At 40.3% G+C, this 24,906-nt stretch overlaps 1 protein-coding gene across 3 annotated transcripts in view; it reads right to left on the bottom strand.

The window, feature by feature from the left end:
• Positions 1 to 19,792, bottom strand: part of slc6a9 (solute carrier family 6 member 9) — a 74,307-nt gene extending 54,515 nt beyond the window's left edge. The window contains exons 1-2 of one of the 3 annotated variants that reach the window (XM_015355309.2): positions 19,717 to 19,792; positions 19,122 to 19,233 (exon numbers count right to left, since the gene is read on the bottom strand). The gene's annotated coding sequence lies outside the window, so the exon portion shown is untranslated. Of the gene's footprint in view, positions 1 to 16,591; positions 16,741 to 19,121; positions 19,234 to 19,448; positions 19,586 to 19,716 lie in introns of those variants that run through there. The other 2 variants (XM_015355310.2, XM_015355308.2) reach the window with 2 other exon arrangements.
• Between the last annotated feature and the right edge of the window lie 5,114 nt (positions 19,793 to 24,906).

Here is a 24,906-nt window from a genome sequence, read left to right as displayed (position 1 = left end):
CGTCAAAAAGAGTGCACAAGTAAAATGAGATTAGTAAGACAAAAAGGAAACTGAAATGTTAGTATTTATATAAATTTTTTGGGCTAGTTATTTTGACATGTAATAGTAACAGGCATCACATGGCATGAGTCCAGAACGCCTGTAAATGAAATGCCTTAAATTATTCTTAAAGCACTCTAGGAATAATGACACCACTTCTTAATATTATGTACAGTATTGGAAAAGCAAAGTCCAAACTGTTATTTATAACAATGATCATTAAGTTAGTATAAGTAATAAGTACAATTCAATATACAGGTTACTTCTGGGCAATTCCTTACATACCTTTAATCTTATTAGAAGACACATCTACTTTGTGTTCAATTCAGTGACCGTAAATATTGGAGCACATTTACTTCAAATAGGTTTTAGTGTTTAAAAGTCAGTATTCGGTTGCATATCCTATTGAGGCAATAACTGCATAACATCTGCAAGCCACTGATTTGCTGAAGTCACTTTGATTTTTTGCCTATTCTTGGGGTGCTGGGACCTTTTTCTTCAGTATGCAAAATGCACGCCCAACTGAACTGAAATCTCAAAGTCTTAGACCTCCGTGCTTTGAGGGCACTGTGAGCACTTTCTGAATACTACATTTACTATACTCAGCGAGATCATAATGAAGGAGTCACGCTGCTTGTTTTTGCTTGGGTCGTACAGATACTTACATCTCTTTCCACCCATCTGCACCGCTCATTAACATATAGAAGGGTTTGTTTTGAGTGGCCCTGTAGCTGAATTTTAGCATGATACAGGATTAGCTTGTCCCGGTTGCTCTTCATGTTCCGGCTCGCTCAATCCCCTGAAGAGTGATGAGTTCTCACTGCACTACTTAAGCAAGGTAGAGTGGATTATTCGCATGCCACATCAATCTCTAGCATGACTTGGAAGGGTTGGGAAAACTGTGCTTTGCCTTAAGGATTAAGTTACTCAGCGGTCTCACCCTCTTGAGCTTGCCAGCTGGCAATTCAGTTACAAAAAATGGGGAGGGAGCATGGATTTCAAAGCAGGTAAACTAAGTAATAGCAAACCAGAAAGATTGATTCATTCTGTATTCTTATTATTGACATATTATTATAGTAATGTTTGCTAAATCCAGAAACAGAACTTCCTAGTTTGACAAAACTAACCATTTGTTTTTAAAATGCTTATATGGACTAAACAAAGCATAGTTACACTGAAATGTAACTTAGACACTGATTTTAAAATTGGTGAGCAAATATAATTTGCACAATCCTGCAGGTTCTACACTGTCCATCTCATAAAAAGATAAATCGTCTGACACTGCACAAGAAAAGTCACACTTGAAAAGAATGTCACTCAAAATATTTGTCACTTTTGTTTCACTCAGTTTTTAGACTTGTTTGTTTTCTTGGACCTGCTTCAGTTGGTGTCCAAAACCAAGGACCACAGAGAACAAAGTGCAGCTCTCTCTAAAAGTGCAGCTACAGGCATGTTGTGAGATGTCAGGAGGCTGGAAAGGACAGCAGGTGTGCCACAGACAACTTCCTCAAAATTCCACAATGAGCTTTTTGTTTCCTGCATTTGCTTTAATCACAGGGTGGCACTTTTACCTTACCATGAGTTTTCCAGATAAATACACTAAACCTACAAGTCAGAAGGTGAGCTGCCTTTCAACCACTGGGAAGTTGCAGAGTGTTCAGGCTCATCAGCACCTCAGGCAGAGTGTGGAAGTAATGCTGATCACTAATACAAGAGCTCGTTGAACGAGCATTTCAGTCCTGCAGTTTGACAGTTTAGCCTAAAGTGTGTTGTTTATGGTTCTCCACAGCAGTTAAAAGAAATGTCCATTCAAAAATTATTTCAATAGAATAGAGATGCAGTACACAGTAAACACAAGTATAATGTTTAAAATAATTATGGTTAATGATAAGACATCCATACTCAAAGGGCAATTAATTCTTTTCACCAAATTGAGAATGAGCAAAGACTCAGTGACTGCTAATTACCATTTAAACAGCAACAGGCAGCTGGAAAATAAACAGCAAAAAGTAACAGCCCTAAGTACAGCATCTTCCCAAAGACCAGGCGGCGTTTGAGTGAACATGTAGTTAGGGCTGCCAGCTTCAAAGGTTTATTTTTGTCCTCTCTAAATGTCTCTAAAGCAGCAATTACCACTGCAAACCCAAATCCCTTTTTTAAAAATAACAAGCATCAAGATTCTTTTAAACAAGCAAATATATCTCAAATTACACGTCCCTTAACGCAGACTGGACGTGTAGTCAAAATTACAGATTTAATCTGGATTCACACCAGCTGGCACACAAACTACAAATAATAAAGCCAAAAACGAAGAATCAGAAAAGAATGAAGTTTAATTCAAAATATGAGAGTAGATAATACTTATAAAGATTAAACACCTGAAACTGTAATCAATTTGCAATGCAACAAAAGGATTTGAACAACTGACAGCAAAAAAAGCACTACTGTCCATGTTTTTGAGTTTCCTTATGTCCAGAGTTTATGGAGCTGTTTGCACTGCACACAAGCTTCAACCATTAATTTGGTAAGGAATCACCCTGTAGCCAACTCATTTCTGTCTCTCACACATTGCAAAATATTCTGTACACCATTTACAGAGGATGGTGATATGGAACAAAACACTAATCCATAAGGGCCATTCACACTTTCCTTTTAAACAGATCAAGGAAACATTACAAAAGACTAGTGAACTGCAGAGCATGTACTGGTCTCCGATAAAGCCTGCATTTGTTCTGATTTAGTCAATAAACGAAGCTACAGGAACACACCACAAAAACAAAAACGGAATTAAATTAACATTTAAAACCCACTCAATCCAGATTTTCTTGGCAGTGGCAATCCAGAATACGCTCAAATGCATGCACTATGTGGACAGACTCAAGCTCCATGATAATACACATTAAAACTTTCAGGAGGCAGCACTGCCTATTCTCTCCCTAATCTTTATTAATCCAATTTCATATGTGTCACTGAATTGTTTTAAGCACAGGCAGCCAGGCTACTATGTGATTTCTTTGTCTGCTTTTTTGTTTAATTTTTTTTGACACATGCTTTTGACACACCATTAGACAGGACCAAATAACTCAGCGAACGGAACTGACAAGCTGATGGTTATCACTGAATTTCTGGGCATACTGAAAAGGTTTTAATACAGAGCTAAACCACACTGAAAAGGTAACAGGAGAATGCAGACGTGAATGGGAACTTACGAAATTCCCATTCCCATCTCCAAAAACAGATGGACGGGAGATTAATTTTACTTGTAAGTTATAAGAGCCTTTGTGTATAAGGACAAGAGAACAAAATGGATAACAATGGTTTAACACATAACACAACCCTAACATTAAAGGAAATGTCCGCCTGTTTTGCCAGAATTAAAGCTCACTGCCCTGATGGTCCAACAACTTGGAAACTTTCAAATTGAAGGACCAGCAGGAACAAAAAACAGAGAAAAGGCTACAAACAAAAGAAGGTCATTCGTATCTAACGTACCTAGTTTGCTTGTTCGTAACCAATTGACTCAAGAAGCTCATCCAGCTGTTTCTTGAGATCAGCTTCAACAATATTTATGTGGCTGATGCCCCTATCCAAAGTGACATACTGAACATTGGCAACCCATTTATACAGCTGCTTATTTTACTGGAACAATTTAAGTGCAGTAATTTGCTCAACATTGGCAGCAGTGTAAACCCACAACCTTCTCCTTGTAAGTTAGGGTTCTGGCGAACGTGGCTGGGAAGTTTGTTCTCTACTCCCAGAACACTTTGTATAAAGAAGTGCCTACTGTTTTCAGTTTTAAAACGATTTCCAAATACTATAGTTTACATGGAAAGAGAGGTTTATGACTAGGGTAAACTGTGAGAACTGAAGAACACCCATTTCTATCATAACATTTTGAGCATAAAATCATACGTGCATATTACAAGATGTTTTAATTGGTATCAGACTTCCAGCTTCTATGAAATCAAAGGGCCACCACTGTTCGGAATCTGTGCAGGTCATTTCTAGAATCCATTTCCCTATCAAGGACAAAATAGTAATAGTATTAAATTTACAACTGCGCCTTTAAAGAGACTGGAGTAAAGCACCTGTCCATATGACAGCGCGGCACTGCTACCACCAGGATCTCCCACCATTGCTCACAGGCAATTTCTGCTTGAGGCCCACACAACACAACCACCGAGACAATTTAAATGTACTCATGGTATACCCTTGAATATACCAGATATGACCTTTTGTGGATTAAGGAAATATTCAAGCTTCAGTTAAACATAATATACAGTATGAGTTCTCCTCTACGTCAATCACACAACTGAACAATAGCAAGGACTTGCATTAAAATTAAGTCAGACTTACTTGAATACTGAAAGGAATTTTAAAAAATCACAATTCGATCTGACCTGTCCCTCCTAGAAAACTTACCAGGTCTGCAATTTTGACTTCACGAAAACTTCCAAAATGGCGACACTGTCCAGAGACAAGGCCCATTCAGGCCCCAGGGCTAATACCACACGGTCAACCTTGGCCAGGCATAAATATTGCTGTGTGGTATGCCTGAAAAGTACAAATTAATGTATATGCTGTGGAAATAGTATCCCGATTTAGTTCCAACTATACTTGTTGAAAGGCAGCTACTAGATTGATGCTAGCAGGCCAGTTAGATCATCTTCCTATGGCTCCTGTAGAGATTCAAGTTCAAGATAAGATGGATAAGCTTGCAGGATGGTGTGGAGCAGGGAATTCTCTTCTCAACTCTCTCTTTTACAGGATTATATGGAATGGGAAAAATCTAGGATTATTTATGCTCAAAGGGATGATGCTACCATCTTAATACCTGCATCTATGGATCATACTGAATTACGGTTTGAACTTTTGCAGATAGCTACTGGTCACCTGTTGGAACCAAAAGTACAGTAGGTTGAAATTTATTTTATACCTTTCCAGGGTAATATAACTAAGGGGCTAACCTATATAATTAATGAAGGTTATAACTTAACAACTGCTACAAACATTTGCATGGCTTAATTACCTGTGAAAACATTAGAGACCTCCCACGTGATTTGCCAGTGATACATCTTCCTTAGAGTACAATCTCGGCACTCATAAGGCAGACGGATAACTTCAACCTATTTGTGCTTAGCAGCTAAAGATCAGACATTTCATGCATCCTCAGGAACCTGTGAAGTCCCTACTTGCTATTACATACAACCAGGATATCACAGGGTAGAGGTGATGGGACAAACTTTAATGCCATGTTTGTCTAATGGAAGCAGAAGACTGGATGGCAGCAACCTGCAGGGAATCCAACACCTGTAGAAAACTATGGATAACGATTTATACGGCAATGATCTGATTCAGACAAAGGTTCACCTGCAGTACACATGGTATCAGCTTTTCAGGGCTCAGTGTCAAGATGGCTCAAAATAAACTGGCATAGGTTAATTACCTGTTCAATACTTCTAACCCAAAGAACAATGGCTTTATATCCTCGCTATGCTCATTCTCCTGTTTGCAGCTAATTGCTTTTCTCAGTTGTCAATCCCCTTATTTTGTAAGCTTCAAAAGATGAGGTACAGCAACAACACGAACTTGCAGAAAAATACAGCTTTGATACACATGATGCACCTGTTCTGTGCTCACAAATTTTTAAGGTCTACAGATTCCCATACACATTCACATAATTCAGTTTAAAGAAAACAGATTCATTGCAAATTTGCCCAGGGGTGATAAGTATTCTTAGAAGTTAAAAGCATCAAGGGCAATTCTGGGAAATCTCAACATCTGGAGTGTCTCTTAGATCGATCTGAAACAGAAGGTCAGCAAGACCTCAGAGTCTCACAAACAATCCCTGCCTTTTCGCTCAGATAAGACAAATGCACCACAAATTCCCAGAGATTCATAAAACAACTATAACACTGTAGGTTTCCACTGAGAAGCAAATACCCACTAGGCACAGCAACCCCCAGCTCCCCCTGTTTCTAATTATAGCACTTTAGGAAATTTCCATCACAGCTAGCATGGTGTATTTCTCTCTCTCTTTTCCTGTGACAACCGTTATGTCAATTTCACACTTTAACTCTAGAAGAGAGCTAACCATACTGAACTTAGATATCAGGAGAATATTAACGATAATTTGTGTGCAAAAAGAATAATTTTTACATTTGTTTTGTAATCTAATAACACAACTGCATCCTTACCATGTTTCCCAGTATTGTTCTGGTAAACAAGAAGCCTTGAACAAACATTTATTGGCTAGGATTACATGCTTACATTACTAAGTGAAGCATAATTAAGAAATAGCAAAGCTTCCCAAATTATCCTATGGTGTACAATTAAGACTGTTGACCAAAATAAGGATAAGAAATCAAAAATTCCTCTGTGACTAGCTTGTGAAGGGAACTATAGGAAGTTACACAGTGATTCAATTTTTTTTGGGTTTGGTACAATTATCAGGATCAAAGAATAAACCGAAAAACAAACAAACAATAAATTGATGTTATCTCAGTATTCTAGGCAACTGTACAACAACGATCGTACAACAAAAATATATATTTCCTTTTTAGAAAACACACTGGTGAACTACAGAACATAGAAGAAAACCACCAGAGACGTTTTACAAAGATCTTCACAATTTAAATAGATGTGCCAATTTTTATGATTTACTGTACATCTCATTTGTAATGTACCAAGTCTATTCTTGCATGCTTGACAACCGAAATCCTTGTTATTCATTGCCAGTTTTAAAGACACAGAGCTTGGCTCTGTGAATACTTTTTGTTTTGCTTCTGCCAGTTAAGTACATGCAGAATACATGTTCAAACAGGAGAGCTATAAAGAAGAAATCCAAAGGTCAGGTCACGAAGGAATCCCAAAGTGTAAATTGGAATTGAAAGCAGATGTGAAAATGACCAGTAACCATCTCAGACATTTCCTGACCTGATTTTCCCCCACTCCTCATTCCCTTACGGATTTGAATTGTACCGCCCACTCTGACCCCATACACACCACCACCTTCCAACGCACGTGGAGAAACTAACTCATTGCTCTTCCAACAGCCATTCAAAATATTTTACTACGGCACAACCTAACCACTTCAGATTTCGAATGTGACAGATGCCTCACAAACGTCATTAAGTATCCTTAGAGAACGAAACAAGCAGAAATTCAGAAGGAACATCCTTTACTACCCATTGGCAACAAGCGAAGAACAAATCTGTCCCCTAGTGTCCCGGACAGTTGGTGACCCTGATCACTCAGGAAAGAGAGCCCTGCTGCGTGTGCAGTGAAGGCCCGTGATCAATTAGTCATGCCTGACCTGAGTCCCAGGCTGCCCAGCTGAGATCGCTTTACAATCTTGTGATCATTCAACATTAAATCCCCATGGAAATCCAACAGTGACGTACAGAAAAATGGCAGTGTGCTCGGAAGTGTCCAGATATGCTCAACTAGTAGCTTTTATTGTTGAGGAAGTAATCGTTATCTACCTGTAACCTAATGACTGGTAAATGATGCAATAGATAAGGCAGCAGAAGACACTAAAAGTTCCATCCTACTTCTGTCTGGAATTTAACATGTTGTACATGTTGTATCAGACCTGTGCAGGCTGGCTGAGAGTACAAATATTTAGCTTTGGCAAGTGCACCATGATCTCATTCTCTAACATTTAAAATCAGTAAAAGCCATGTGTGACTCAGCTGTATTTATGTAAGCAGAACTCTTAACGCAACGCGTCCTTTTTACCTCTATCCATGCTTTGAAAGGGTGCTAGCAGTGTCCACTTTAACCACGAGATGTCAGTATTTGGGTGAGGGCCATGATGTAAAATTCCACTCCATTAACAGAGACAGCAAAGTGACTTGGGAAAAAAAACAGCAGCAGATGGAGTTGTTATTTCACCTCTTTTAAACTAAAAAAAAAAAACTGTGAAAAGTTACATGGATCTGTTCAGCGGAGGAGGTCTGCAGTATCAAACATGTAAAACCTTCAAAGCAATGATTAACGTACAGATTAACTTTCCAAGACGCATTCCAAATCCTACAGGACGTTTCCCATGCCCTTATGAAACACCGCAAATTCAAGTAAGGAACTGTGCGTTTTACAGAAAACCCCATTTGTGCTGTGCAAACTCCTCAAGTGCAGAATCATGGACTACTAGTACTTCAGCATGTGTAAGGAAATCTTCTCCCAGGGAACAAATTCCAGAACTCTTGTGGTAGCTTCACACATGAGAAATCCCTATTGCCATCGGTGCTAAGTTGTTTTTAATAATGGAAATGTGCCCCTTGTGGGCTCAATAGTAAAATCATTTATTTCTGAGAAGCACTACATCGTTCTGCTCTTCATTTATTTTATGGGGATGCATAATGAACTATTTAAAACAGAAGCAAATCCAATAATACCTCAAGAATGTGTTGTGCCTTATTAAAACAATCATGCTGGAGTATTTTTCTTTTCTTTTTTTTTTGCATTATCAGAAGATAATGCTTATCAAAGCAGACATTATGTCTAGGAATACCATGACCTTGCAAAAGGCTTCTCTTGTCCTTAGTTAACACTATGATAGACAAAATGGGGTGTACAGTTAAAATAAAAGATAAATTGATTCAGCTATTAAATAGTAGGAAACAAACTCCAAGATAAGGCTGTTGTAAAAAAATCCTTAATACCATTGTAATACATAAGATTTGTAACTAGAATAGAATACCTTTGCCACTAAAGCTGTTCATTTCTAGCAGTCCTTGTGATTTATAGGCATTATTTGATACCATAGACAGTAATTTCCTTGCATTTCTGACCAAAGAAACTCACATTCATGCGTATATAATGAATGGAGAAATGTCTCACCAAGTCCTTGGAAACTTTTTTTGTAAATGAGTTTCTCAGCCAGTGAAGGCAATACATGTGTGTACAGGTATCAAGCAGTTGCTAATGGCTCCCAAAAATGAAATACCATGTTGTTTAAAGCTGTGCTCTAGGATGTACATAGACTGAGTTATTTTGCTACATACATACAGGTAGATATTTACTATAACAGTTATTTACTTGTACGTGCCCATGTAGGGGAAGTCAATAAGTTTACAGAAGCTGCAGAAATCGCACTGATTCACCGCACTGATTATGAACTGAAAGTTCAAAGCACATCTGAAAGTCTTTTTTTCCTTCACAACTCTTACATCTAAACAAAATCTGTTACCAGTTTCTTTCCTTGGGTGGATAAAAATGCTTTCATGACACTTTCCCCACCCCGAAAAAAATTAAACCCTGATTTCAGAAGACCTTTCAAAGAGCCGTCATTACGTTCTGGTCAAGGAAGGAGAAACTGCTGAAACCTATCATGAGTTTTAGGTGTACAGTATACGGTATTACTCAGCAGTAGCAAAATTGTCAGCTGATGTAAGACTCAGGGGCTGAGTCTCTTGCAGGCAACTTGGTCTCTGCCCTAGTGACATATTCTCCTGGTGGAAAGATCTTAATAATACAGAGCAGAGGTTGACATCTGTCATGAGTAAATGGGTATGTCCAAAGCTGTGCAAGATTAGTACCAAGAAAATGAGTGGTCAGGTCACAGAAAGGTCTGCCTGGTTATAGACGGCAAGAGTCCTGAAAACTCCAGGGTTCCACACCACTTAAGCTGCTCCACATTCATATTGACAACCGGTTTAAAAGGGAGTCCTGAGTATATGCTTCACCAAACTAATGTTATGGAACATTATTATTCCAATTTAATAAGGAAACGCAGAAATACTGTTAGACAGAAGGAGAGGAATGTTAAGTATAGGCTTGCTGCTGCTTCATGAAAATGCACACGTGCACAGGTCCTGCACTTGTTAAGATGCCTCCTTTGAATTCAGCTTTGACCCGGTGAACCACCCACTACAGCTCACACCTGGCTCTTCAGATGTTGCACATACAACGTCTACAGAAGGTAAAAGCTTAAGAAGGTCCATTAGGGCCTCAACCAAGGGGAAAACTGAAAACAAGTATTTTGATAGCACTCACAATCTGAAGGAGAAATGAGCTAAGAGCATTCATCAAGGAAGATGACACTGAAATCTGATACTCTGACGTCAATGCTGAAATAATTTTAAATCTCTTGCACTACTGATCCAATATCTCTGAAACTTTCAACAAGTACAAGAGTAGGCGAGGCAGGCAAGTTTGTGTAGCTACATCTGTAACAGGGCCTGTATATGGGAAAGCCAGATTACATCAATAAATAAATAGCACTGTCCACTACTCTTGTGGTTTGTACAACACATGGTTAGGTATTGGATTTTAAATATGTATCAAGGTTTAGCTAAAAGATCAGGAAAAACTTTTTAAAAATACAAACCATCCTTGTTGTTAAAAACAAAAACTAGCTGCTTGCACTTTCCTCTTATATTTAATCCGATGCACTGTAACAATGACAAAGTTATCAGTGATCAGGTATTAATTCATATGTTTTTATCTTTTATTGTACACTCCTTTCCCTTCATCTGTGGTTCTGCATACTTGCGGTGTCAGGCAATGCTGACATTCTCCACGGCCCGAAAATCATCAGACCGTCTCCGGGGCTCAGTTCAAAATTCATGCCCATCTTTTCCTCCCCATTACCTATCATATCTCTCTCCATAAATCAGATCTTTCTCAAGATTACTGCACTCAATAACTGTAAACATTTGTGCTTTATGTTCATTTTTATAATATTGCTTTTTCCAAAATAAACTAGGAAGTACTCTTCTGTCAAGTTCTTTTGTCATTCGGCATATTCCTGATGCTTTTCACAGTGTAGTAGGTATACCCACGGTGTACAATGTATACTATAGGAGAGCCTTTCGCCAGTATACACATTGTTTTATTATCCACTGGCATACACATCTTTTAAGAAGAATTTACCGTGTGCAAAGTAAAACTATTAGCTGGAACTGAAAGATGAAAAGAGAAATCAAATTAAAATCTAGAAAACATGGAAAAAAAAAGACAAGAGAACATGACTGTACAAAGCAATGGCTGGATAGAAGGTTCGCAGTGCTGATGTAATCATTTTGGCAAGTCATATTAATTAAGCTGGTTGTTTTCAGAGAGGTTAAAAACCTTTTGAGCCTGCTGGCCCAGTGGAGGTAAAACTTGTCCAGTTTCTTTAGCTTCAAGAAAACCGGGAGCACAGGGCCCCCCTAGATGAGACTGTAGTCTATCACAGACCAAACCCTCAATAATGCTGCTCCCCAGTTACTGTAGGCAGTACAATAAGAGGACAAACAATAAGGACTTGAACCCACTTTCTTTCTGCTAATGAGCTTGGCTCTAATTACTGCTCCATGCTGCCCCCACTGGTATTTGGAAAGACAAAAAAAAAATCTCTCTCAAGGTCTCTAAACATCAAGGCTAAATAAGACAAACACACAGTTTCCTTAAAAAGAGATGTAGCCATCCAACTTTTCTCTAAAGCTACAAACTGAAAGTGCATTCCACTGTATTTGTGAGACAATACTTTCTATTTCACTTGATCCAATCTTGTTTCATCACCTTTAACAACACGGCTGGATAGCTTGTTCCCACAACCCTTTAGGTCTGTGGATCCCAATCCTGGTCTTAGTGGCTCAAACACCTGTTGGTTTTTGTTCCAGCTGAGAGATCAGTTACAAAATAATAATAATAATAATAATAATGTGAACTGTTAGTTTGTTACTTCCCAGCTCTTAAGCATGTTAAAGCTTTAACCACTGTATGTTGTAAGTGAAATAAAATCCTTGTGACTAGAAACGAAATGCTAATATTTCCATGTCTTAGATCAATTAAGCCTTCACTGATCTAATGAAAGTGGGCAGGAATGAAAGCCAGGCCCAGAACTGGGAACCACTGCGTTAGGTGTTCCTCCTATTCTTGGTTTAAAACGCACTTGCACACAGTTTCCCACTTGTATCCTCTGGTTTGTGCTTCACTGTTCAGTTATCATTCCTGTTGGCTCCTATGCAGGTATGAGATCCCACTTTACTGTAAATAACAGCAAACATTTCGCAGAGACATTTCTGCGTGTATTCTTGTCAGGCATTCAAGGTTAAAGGTGCTCATAACAAGTGTCCTAAACTGGCACTGGAAAAAACAATTCTAGCAGTACCAGTAAAGATGGCAAGGTTTAATAGCCAGGACTCAAGCAATTGCTGTACCTTTATGTGATGTTTATTTTTTCAGGCATAACAATGTAGCATTTTGTTTTTGAAGGCCAGTGGCCAGGTTAGTAAAACCTCAGTTCAGAGTGCCCCCTGTGGAATGGGGATTGCCCAGTCGAACCCAGGCTATGCCACCAGGAGCGTGCGGATAGGAGCTCCCTGGCCTGTGTGAGGTGGATTCAGAAGGGGTGTCCCTCAGCTTGCGGTGCGCCAACTTAACACCCAATGTTCCATTTATTTTGTCAGTATCACAAAGCTGAGTTCTTCTAATCCACATGCAGACATTAGGTTCATTTTCTCACCGATACTAAAATAAAAGCATTAAAGTTCTGTAAACGTATATGTAGCGGCGAGGCTTATTAATAAGAAAGAATTAAGTGTTCTGAGCCTTCCCAAATGAGGCCCCATTTCTCTGTTCATCTCTGTGGTGCAGCCACAGAGAAACTATTCTGCAGGGTGATTTAAGGTCCTAGGACAGCTCCCAAAGGGGGATGCACTTAGCTAAGCCTGGCTATCATGATCAATGGTCATCCATTGGCGCCTATCTGTCTAGGGAGTGCCAGTTGGACATCTGGACTGCATTACTAAGTGTCAGGAGTAAGTGACTCATATGTCACCTTGATCAACCAATCAGGGACTGGTAGGGCCGAGTAACCCACGTGGGACTCTGATGCCCATGGAACTTTCAGCCAATCAATGGGATGAAGTTCCTCCAGGTAAAAACAGGCAACACAGAGATTCAAAAGGGTAAGATTCAGTAAGATTCTGGAGAGGATTCTGTGGACTGTTCTAAAGGGAATTCAAAGGAGAATTCCAGGGCAGGACGGCCCAGGAGCAGAAGGCTCCCAAGGGCAGGACATTCTCGCAGCGCGCCTCCTGACCATCCTGAGACTCAGCCCGGACAACCACGGAACGGCCAGTGTGTCTGAGTGCCAGAACTTTCCTTTGTTCTAAGAGTCTAGAGCGGAGGTTGCCAGAGGATAACCAGAGGATCCACCCGAGGTTAGCACCAGCAGCAGGCCTCGTGAACAGGTCGGAACTGTGGACAGCTGAATCACTATTCAGAACTAGCTCTTCATCAGGAACGAACCGGTCCTCTTCCTGACTTGCTCGGACCCACAGTCATCTTTTCTCCTGTGCACAAACTTTGCTAGTTAAAGCCAACACCAACTAGCCGGTCAGTGAGCATCAGCAGCGCACCGTCGCAAGCCGCACAGCACAGCCTGGCACCGAGCCAGAGAGTGCGGATTGGACAGCAACAAGCCTGCAACTGTTTCTTTGTGCCCGCAGGAGATCGGAATCCCCAGAGATTGGATGAGTATTCAACTTCAATGCATTACAGCTCGAGAATTCAATTGTTATCCCAACCAGTTGATATCAATTTAATTCCTAAGAGTTATGTACTTGTTTTGAGTATCTAATGTAGAAGTTGTAACCAAGTTCAATTACGAAACAGTATAAATGAATGATATACTGAACGTATGTCCTCTTGATATGTGTAACACTTTGTAACTGACTGAATATATACCTTTTGTATTCTGATAACCCTCTCGATAAGATCTGTTACTTTTATATGTATATTCTATGTATTAATAAATGTATCCTCGTGTATTAGTACCTGTGTGTGTGCGTTGTTTGAGTTATGTCGCATGGTTGGATTCTAAAGCCATCAAAAGAATCAACTTTGTGATTTACTGCTACAATTAATAATTGTCATCCCTGAACCGGTTTTCCTACATATACGTGATGTTACCACACATATCTATGTACTTTAAAAAAACAAGTTCTCTCTGCTCCCCTTTCTTATGCATAGAGATATGCTGTAAATACAGTTCCTGTTGTACAATGATGTAAAACGCTCAACAGGAGATTAACAGGCAGTGTTGGCCATTTCACTTTATGTGTAATTTGTGCTCCACAGTACCCCTGCGGCCGTCTGCACCAGCAACAGGGCAGAACTAGCCTGCAATACAGCACTTCCTCGCTGGGGCCCCGATGGCTGATCATCTCAAGCCCAACACATCTCGACAGGCAGGAGCTGCCACATGTTTCGTCTACTACAGCACCACTATAAATGACAGGGGCTGGAGCTGTAGACTACTTCAGAACAGGGGCACCCATTATCAAAGAAATAAAAATAAAATAAAATCCGGTACATCCATTACAACACGCGTAGCACACTGCTAAACCGCACGAAATTACTCAGGTGGTGCAGGCTTGTAAAGTTTATTTTCCAGGTCATTCGTGAGACATCGGATCGCTGGCGTAGATTTGGCAATACGCTGCGGAACTGTAGCTAACTCGGATCCATTTAAGGCGCAAAAGGATGTTTATACTCCAAAGAAAAAAAGAAACACCTTATGAAATGTAACAATGTAACAACAGTTTCCTTAAAAAGAGATGTAGCCATCCAACTTTTCTCTAAAGCTACAAACTGAAAGTGCATTCCACTGTATTTGTGAGACAATACTTTCTATTTCACTTGATCCAATCTTGTTTCATCACCTTTAACAACACGGCTGGATAGCTTGTTCCCACAACCCTTTAGGTCTGTGGATCCCAATCCTGGTCTTAGTGGCTCAAACACCTGTTGGTTTTTGTTCCAGCTGAGAGATCAGTTACAAAATAATAATAATAATAATGTGAACTGTTAGTTTGTTACTTCCCAGCTCTTAAGCATGTTAAAGCTTTAACCACTGTATGTTGCAAGTGAAATAAAATCCTTGTGACTAGAAACGAAATGCTAATATTCCCATGTCTTAGATCAATTAAGCCTTCACTGATCTAATGAAAGTGGGCAGGAATGAAAGCCAGGCCCAGAACTGGGAACCACTGCGTTAGGTGTTCCTCCTATTCTTGGTTTAAAACGCACTTGCACACAGTTTCCCACTTGTATCCTCTGGTTTGTGCTTCACTGTTCAGTTATCATTCCTGTTGGCTCCTATGCAGGTATGAGATTCCACTTTACTGTAAATAACAGCAAACATTTCGCAGAGACATTTCTGCGTGTATTCTTGTCAGGCATTCAAGGTTAAAGGTGCTCATAACAAGTGTCCTAAACTGGCACTGGAAAAAACAATTCTAGCAGTACCAGTAAAGATGGCAAAGTTTAATAGCCAGGACTCAAGCAATTGCTGTACCTTTATGTGATGTTTATTTTTTCAGGCATAACAATGTAGCATTTTGTTTTTGAAGGCCAGTGGCCAGGTTAGTAAAACCTCAGTTCAGAGTGCCCCCTGTGGAATGGGGATTGCCCAGTCGAACCCAGGCTATGCCACCAGGAGCGTGTGGATAGGAGCTCCCAGGCCTGTGTGAGGTGGATTCAGAAGGGGTGTCCCTCAGCTTGCGGTGTGCCAACTTAACACCCAATGTTCCATTTATTTTGTCAGTATCAGAAAGCTGAGTTCTTCTAATCCACATGCAGACATTACGTTCATTTTCTCACCGATACTAAAATAAAAGCATTAAAGTTCTGTAAACGTATACGTGATGTTACCACACATATCTGTGTACTTTAAAAAAACAAGTCCTCTCTGATCCCCTTTCTTATGCATAGAGATATGCTGTAAATACAGTTCCTGTTGTACAATGATGTAAAACGCTCAACAGGAGATTAACAGGCAGTGTTGGCCATTTCACTTTATGTGTAATTTGTGCTCCACAGTACCCCTGCGGCCGTCTGCACCAGCAACAGGGCAGAACTAGCCTGCAATACAGCACTTCCTCGCTGGGGCCCCGATGGCTGATCATCTCAAGCCCAACACATCTCGACAGGCAGCAGCTGCCACGTGTTTCGTCTACTACAGCACCACTATAAATGACAGGGGCTGGAGCTGTAGTCTACTTCAGGACAGGGGCACCCATTATCAAAGAAATAAAACTAAAATAAAATCAAGTACATCCATTACAACACGCGTAGCACACTGCTAAACCGCACGAAATTACTCAGGCGGTGCAGGCTTGTAAAGTTTATTTTCCAGGTCATTCGTGAGACATCGGATCGCTGGCGTAGATTTGGCAATACGCTGCGGAACTGTAGCTAACTCGGATCCATTTAAGGCGCAAAAGGATGTTTATACTCCAAAGAAAAAAAGAAACACCTTATGAAATGTAACAATGTGTAATTTCTAAATAAAACCGTGTTAATCGGGCGTTCCTTAGTAGCTACGTAACGCCTGCAAGGATATTATTGAACACATTAATAACAACTAAACGTGCATGCACGTATTCTTACATATACGACGGAAATGTTAAAGTTTAAGGTAGTTCTGCAACTGGTATTTGAGGGGTTAAGTCCTGGATAAAAAGATCACTACATATTTTCAGGCGTTTCAAGACACAGACTAGTGTCCGATGACTGTTAGGTCCGTCCTGAAAGAGTTAGATTCGTGAGCCCTTACCATTAAACTGGACCCTCCGGTCACCTTCTTGCGCGGCTGCGGAGCGCTCCCCGATTATGACAGCGTGCTCCGAAGTTACATCACTCAGCCCTTTTAAAAAGCGGAACCTCCCCTCTGTTTTACCGCCCCCTCCTTTCTTTCACTGAAATCTGCCTTCATCGCTGTTCGCCGGCCCTCCTCCGCCTTCGGCCCCTCCTCTGCTCGACAGTACGCGACTGGACTGCCCGGACTCCAAAACAAGACCGTGTGCTGGGCGTGTGCAGCCTGTTCACGGTGGTGGATATCGGATGTCCCCCACACACACACACATTACTCTCCCGGGCTGCGTTCCCTTCCTCTTTCTTTGCCCATTTCTTCAAGGCGGACGGGAGGGGACATAGTTATTGGGCCATGTCCCACCGGCCCTCTCGCCCAGCTGAGTGAATGTGTAAGCTAGTTTCAGTCCGGGGCGCCAAGCTCGCCTGCTACTCCGGCGCCCCGCAAAAAAAAAAAAGCGATTGTTTCTCCTCTATGATCCAGTTATGGATGGATCAGGGTGTGCTTCAGAATTAACCTCCCGTTAGTATAAATTAGGCTTAACTCACAATGCCTACATCAGGGCGAGCGGTGCAGGGAACTAGTTACACCGCAAGTCCACACTTGTCACCTCAATGACAGCGCAGGTAAAGCGTTAGTTTCACGCACCCAGCAACAATACGCAAGACACGTTTTCCTTAATGCCCATGAGGTAGCTCGCAATGAGAGGCACTACAGTAAGTGTCACTTAAAAGAACCAAAAAGGGTTTTTTTTACTGAAGCGATCCGAAAGGGGTTTCCTGGAAAACAAGTGTAACACACGCACGGACGGCAGCGGATTCCGCAAAAGGCCGGAGCGGCCTTAATACATTTGCAGGATTTAAGCTGTAAAATGCTACGGTCAGTAAGGAATGTACTATCACAAAGTACATAGTTGTTCTGGACATATATAGAAACTTCAGCGATGCCCGTTTAGGCAGCACAGCTATACCAAAACGTAACATGCCGGTTTAGGTATCACAGAAATGTCAACACTACTTCTGCCTAAAAACCTCGGCGGTCTGTCTTCTCAGGTTACCTTACTCTATGTGCTGTATTCAGAAACGGACCAGGGTGCAGCGGAGAAAACCAACTGCATCCGAGACTAGAACAATATGCCAAATACGAGCTCATCAGAGTGAAGTGATGAACGCATGTATTCTGGTAAATTAAACTAGCTAGTCCGCCAATCAAAATGGAAATAAAAATCAGCGTTTCATATTATTTTCAATCGGAACCGCTCCTGTACAGGAGGAGAGCTCAGGAGGAATCTGCTGTTTGGAAATACCTGGACTATTTTTAATGAACAAGTTATTCCGTTATTTAAAAATAACAAAAGATTCCATTATTTAAAATAAGGCTGCTAGTCTCTAGTAACTACACTTTTTTTTCTTAGAAAAAAAGGCTAATTTGTCAAAGGAGAGCCACTGTAGAACTGATTTTATTCACCGCTGTTGTCCAACAAGAAACTTGTTGGGTTTTTTTCCCCAGGGGACCCCATTAACACTCTGGAATCTGACCACTCTCGGGGTTCCTCAGACACTTGCTTAAAAACCCTTGCCATGGAAGACCTTTATAGGACGTAATCGGAATCAATTACATTTGCAAGCAGGACTTGTGATGACTGCCCAGAGTCCGATGACAATAGTTCAAACAAGTGTGACCAAAAATCAAGCAGGGATTTTTTTTGTTTTACGCTGCAAATAGTTACAAGCAGCAGTGTTATCATATACTGCTCACGGGGAGAGCCACAATTCATACACATTTGCACAAGCAAAACCTCGACATAATGAAACAGACACCCAAGGCAGGAAAGAATAAGCAGTTTATTCTGGAATCTGGAACCACAGCATCAGCAAATCCTGAGTTTGGTTGGACACTCTGTGCTGCTGCCACCCTTGGGAAATACCCTTACAAGCAAAGGAAGATGACACTGTTGCAATGGGCCAGTTGTCTATAGGAAGTGGAACTCTGATGGTCACTGCAAAGACAAGGGTGGGCATTGCTCACACCCGACAGGCATGCACGAGAGGAGAGCAACACTGACAGTTTTGAAAACTGTACATCATCTCTTGATTAAAAAAAATTACGGCTGAAATTCGTTTTGGCAAATCGGAACTGTTCCATTATTATGGAAATTATTGAAATGTAAATCTTGGCTCAAGGGCAGTCAGATCTCTGCTCCTTGGAGGCTCTGTCTGCAGGTTTTCTCTAGGTCTCTCTACAGCAGCAGTGCCTGAAGAGCTGGGAGACACTGTTAAATTTGTCCCCCCCAAAAAAACAACACAACAGCGGGCTGATTCAGCTCGGTAAGAACCCAACGGGACTGCACACCTGTGGACACACTGGCCTTCCACCTGTTACATCGCTTCCTAGATATTTAACTTGACCCCACCCACCAGAACCCGAGTCAAACCAAGCCAAACCCACGCGGGACGCCCCATGTTACCGGCACACGAGGACAGCCCTCTCCTACCTTCTGATGAGCCAGGGTTCAGCTCAAGCCAGCCTGGACAACCCACCAACACGCCCCCTGACGTGTGTCGACATCAGCCTCTGGAAGCAGGCGTTCACCGCACCGCAACTCACTGCAGGGAAGACGTGACACTACGATATGATCACATTTCGTGTGATATTCTCTTATTTTTTTTTAAACCCATCACAAATGCAAATACCAATGCGAATTCTGGAAAATCCCAGAGGTGCCGATGGGTATATGGATTTATATGCGTACATCGCACGTGTTTTTGAACAGTACGTGTATGGCAGGAAAAAAAAAAGTTAAAAATGTTAATTTACCTACCGTTTGTCCGACACAACGAAATGCATGTTGCTGACCCAAACAAAATAATCGCATTAAAATTGTCGGTCTTGCTGTGTTGCTTATGATACTTCTCGAGTCCGGTGTTGCAGTACAGGTGTATATGGAGGTTAACCGCACAATACTAAACATTTTGTTTTTTGTTTAAAATAAATACCTCCTATTCACCACCATCTCCACCGTATAGCAGGAAACAAACTAGTCAAAAAAACAATAAAATAATTGAAATGACAATAAAAACCTGTCTTACCTTCTTAATGCAACTTTTCAGTGCGCATTGTGCTGCTGTCTCTGCACACTCGCGATCAGGCAGTTGCCAAGGTTACTGGGCCGCAGTGTATTATGGGAGATGTCGTTCATAAAAGCAGAGAAAGAAAAATAGACACAGGCCACGTTTGTAAATGAGTGTTTCTAAACGTACTGTACGAGCTGCTTCGACGATGGCTAGCTGGCTCTGAGCAGAAAAATCGTGTTACAGCACAAGAAGTAACCTCTGACTTTTATTTCAATTAAACGAGTATTTTTTTATGGGACAGTGTTCATTGCACTATTGTAATTGTATGGTTATGAATACCAAAAGCGGACAATAGCAGAAATGATATCAACATCGGTTTATTTAAAGCATACGCATTTTGGATATGTGAATATCCCATATTCAGGAATGTTTTTTTAAAGAGTAATAACTATAACTTCAACTCATTTTCAATATCTGCTTAGTCCAACAGAGGGTTGTGGTGAGTTGGTGCCTAACCTGGCAGGCCATCCCATCAATGGGCACCCACAAAGATTCACTCATGCAGAAATCCTAAATGGGCTTTGTACCAATATATTAATTGAAATTAAGTTTACAACCTATTCTTTTCAGGACTTTTGACTAAAAAAAGACAAAAACACAAGAAAACACAAGTAACACCATCCACAATTCACAATACAACAAACCTACAATACAACCTCAATGGTCTGAGAATAGATCCCATTATGCAGGGGCCGTATTCAAGACGGAATTATATCATCAAGTGTTTATGAGCTGTGCAGCCCACGTTTACAACACAGTAGTAATACAGCATAACATACAGGCTGAGGTCCACATTCTCGTTGTAAGGGTTAAATCAACTTTTTTCTTCCATTGTACTGGGAATTGTTTAGGAAGAGCAAACTAATGGCTTTTTGAGACAGTGTAATTGTTTTGGACGTTCCAATTAATTATAACTATTTATGAACTATTGCCTTATTAGTAAAATCAATAGTTTTCCTACATCAGCCTTTGACCTATATCCTTTGCAAAATTTTGCATTTCCCAAATTTACATATGTTAAAAAGGTCATAAAATAAAGTCTTTCAGTGCTATTACGCATAACATATGTTTTTGTCCGCCCAATTCCATTCCATAAAATCCTATCACATTGGTGTGTGGAGATTGTTTTTTGAAAACTGGATGGGGGTGGCACTTTCCAAAGAACATCCAAGCTTTGAGTCTTGTTTTTATCCCTTGTCTCTAGGTGATTGTAAACAGTAATGACTGGGATACAAAGAACAACCAGGTTTTCCAGCAATTTGCTGAAATGACCATGCATTAATGATTAAACTCAATGCTGCATGTTTTGATTACATCTTGCAAAATATGAACAGAAAACAATATATTAGCTCCTGCATATGCCACATTATGTCAGGTTGATTTGGTGAGTGGTTGTCCTAGTTGGTTTCTCTGAAAAACAGGCACAGCATTCTAAAAGAAAAGAAGGGTTGGGCTAAGAAGAGAGTGGGGAAGTTTGGTATTGCAAAACTGGTCTTTCAGTTTATGGCTGGCATTCTGAAATCATCCTCAGAAGCCAGAAATGTTTAGATTAAATTGTCAGATCAAGTACACAGCACTAATCTGACTTCCATTTTAAATCCTGTGTCTAAACTCTACTTAAGGAATCTGATTACAAAGCCCATTTCAATCAGAAGCATATGGAGCCCTTAACTCTCCAGGTTTCTCTGTGAAATTAGAAACCTTGGACGATCTGCCAGTAATGGGTTGATATGGAACTGAGTGACTCTGCTACAGAGAAAGCAACGAGTTCCCTCAGCAATGTAGCACACAATGAGCCAAACAGAACTACTGTGGGCATTGCTGTGCCGGTATTGAGTTCACTCATCGGCAAAGACTGGAATGTCCAACAGAGTAATCGAGAGATCATTAAGATCATCTCAGATTTTTCTGCCCAAGTGCCGAGCAAAAATTTTCAAAATCACTTTTTATAAAATCTCACTGATCCCCCCCCCCCCCCCCCCCAAAAGGATAAAATTGAAAAACAGCTTTGTTAGAATAATAGGTTTTATAGCTGACCTCTAAAGTCATCTGAATGCATGGGGTATACTATATATATTGGGTGCACTTAGGTTTATAGACTATGCACCCTGTTAGGTCTTCTGCAAAAACAGAACTTCCATTGAGTCAATTCAAATCAACTATTTGGGAAATTTGTTTTAAAAGAAAAAAGTAAGAGAAATGTACCTTATCATCATAAAATGAGCAATATAACTTACAAAGAGTACAGTTTCAAGGAATTATGACTGAGAAAACATCTGCTGTACTCAACCAGCTGTATTTCTTTGCAAAAACCAATACCCATGCCGTTTTCTTCCAAATAAAGCATGATCCCATTCCAATTTATCAGGGGAAAGTCTGATGCAAGTGCATAATCAGACATCTACATAGCCTTGTATCACATGAGCACAGGCTACTTTTTACTCAGAGAATGCAAAGGCAATGGAATTTCACTGCAGTAAAACAGACATAGTATTTATTTGCAAATAATGATTGTTTCGTGGAAACAAACATTAATTGACCCTCAGCTACCTGTAACAGATGTTGATGCCACCTCATTGGAAGCAGGCTTTTGCTGTAGGGGGATCTTCCACTGTCTGGGATGTGTCTCTGTAGCTGGAAGTACCTGGCAGTGTGTGTGTTGGAATACCAGCAGATGCAGAGCTGCAAACATTACATATATACATATATATAAATAAATAAGGAGGCTCAACTTCACAGAATAGGAAACATTTTTTGCCTTTTAAACACACTAGCTTTAGGCACTATTGCTTATTATAAGCTCCAGGAGCTCAACTCCGAGACAGATTACCAGTTTTAGGAGAACACTGACTGGGAGATCTCCACAGAAGGCCTCTCTGAGCAAAGGATAACAGCATATTATATATTATACTGAAGCTACTCAGTATACAGTATACTGTAACACTACATGAAGATCACTAGAGGGGACATCTTCCAAGCAATTTGTCCATGTAGAAATGGCAGATTAAGGTTTACAGTCAGATGTTTGATCAGATCAAACTGCTTGGTCACACCTCAATTCGCATCCCTGAATTAAGCGAATTCTGAGAACATTAGTCAGAGTTACCAAACATCCTTGGAGGAAATATCCCCACCCACTTCTGCTTCTTCTCATCCTAGATCAGGATGACACCCCTGCTCTCAACTCCTTTTTGAACACATTCATTAGTACCAGCATGCAAGCTCCACATCTGTAGTAGCTTAACGTCTAATGTTTCACAATTAATAGTGTCTGGCAAGTCATGTTCTAATCATTTAGAAACCCTTATTACAGTAATTCTAAAAGAAAAAAGCTGTATTCAGCAAAATACTGCTGTTTCATCACTGCAGTTACTAGTAAGAACAGAAATACAAAGAAGGATTTTTACAGTTCCTTATTCCAAGAAATATACGAACTTACTATCCGTTGAACACATTAACTTTTGTAAAGTTAAAAGAATCATGATTAAAACCACTTGGAAGTCACAGAAAAGTAAAAAAAATAGATACACCAGTTTCATGGTGTTGGATGGTATCAGTCAGACGTGAAGGGAAAGTAGGTTTCTAGAATCTTCCACATTCCACAAAGACTGTGGTCAAGTTGGAAAGGTTTTCTCTTTATTTCTTTAACCTTCCTCAGGTCAAAGGCCAGCTCTGAGCTGTGTGTCCATATTCAGAAGGGGGAGTCTGCTTTACCTTTTAGGAAGGCACACATTTGTTCTTTAGGTTCTGTGTAAATGTAATAGATACACTCCTAATCTTACTCATTGGATATTTTGGTTTATCTTGATCAAATCAAAGAGGGGGAAAAAAAAAACAAACTCAGAAGCCACATCAAAGAAAAATTAAGTGGGTGCACCGTTGTGACTAAGCCAACCGATTAAAATGTCACCAATCATTAGCGCGCAAGTAAAAGTATTTTACACTGCTACGCAAGAAATGGCACTTGATTGGAAAGTAATGGTGATAGCCTGTCTTCTGAAACACACATTTTCAGTAATTCCATAAATTACCCTGGGGCCCAAACATTATCTAGCACAGTGCAGTCAATAAAGGCTGTCTGGATTTGATCATTCAACCAATAAATGGACAATAATGACAAAACAATGTCCACAATTCCTCAACATTTTGCTATAATTTGTTGATGAGGGCACTTTAACAAACTCAAGGTCACTTGAGCGCAACGGCAAAAAAGCAGCCGAGAACTGCAGTCATGCAGTTGTAGAAAAAAATATTACGTTTAAGTGCTCTCACAGGACAATACAAATATATTCTTCTATATCCATGCCCTTTATGTCACAGAATCTCAGGGAATTGTTGTTAAAAAGAAATCAAAACCATTAAAAAAAAAGTTTACAATTTACTTAGCATTTCTAATAATGAGTAGGAGGCAAAGAATGGACACAGCATAGCTTTAGAAAATACCTGATCACAGTATTAACTTAATAAAATAACTTGGTTGCAGTATCCTGGACAAGAGGACATCTTTTACCCTATTAGAAAAGAGGGAGAAATAACATTAAGGAGATCCCACCATTGCATTTTGAATGCAACATCAAATGCCAACATCACAACGGAGAAAGGCTTCCTCTGGTATTTATAGATCTTCAGGAAGTCTTGTCAGCGAGAAGCACAAGACAGAGCTGCAGAGATGAAGGAGACCTCGGTTATCATTCCTTGCAATTTCACATCAAAAACAAACTTGTTACATTTGGAACTAGATTAGAGGGGTACCATTTTGTTGCAATTGCAACTTCAACAAACATCCCAAGTTGCACGTCTTACAACACTTTGCACCAAATGACTGACACTCCCAGAGAGCCACATTTGTTTTTAAGAGATCTGTCCTGCTCTTTCAGCCCCCTACAGTCTACTGTAGCTCTACTTTGATAAACAACAAGGCTCTTAATCTGTTCCAAGTACCAGATCAACCACCATTCCTCCATTTATTAACTCCTAGCTAATCCAGTTTGGCCAGGGACACTATTTTATAATCAACCTCACACAGCAGCAAGTTCTTATCACACATTCCAAGAACACTCAGTTGTCTGCCGATAAGACAAAGGCAGCATTTCCGAATCAACCTGTACCATCTAAAGTAGACTGAGCTGCGAGGAAAGTCCTCTG

This window comes from Lepisosteus oculatus, chromosome 9 (genome assembly GCF_040954835.1).
Source record: "Lepisosteus oculatus isolate fLepOcu1 chromosome 9, fLepOcu1.hap2, whole genome shotgun sequence".
Taxonomy (NCBI): domain Eukaryota; kingdom Metazoa; phylum Chordata; class Actinopteri; order Semionotiformes; family Lepisosteidae; genus Lepisosteus; species Lepisosteus oculatus.
Note: the sequence above shows the minus strand (reverse complement) of the source record. Positions and strands in the feature narration are given on the sequence as shown.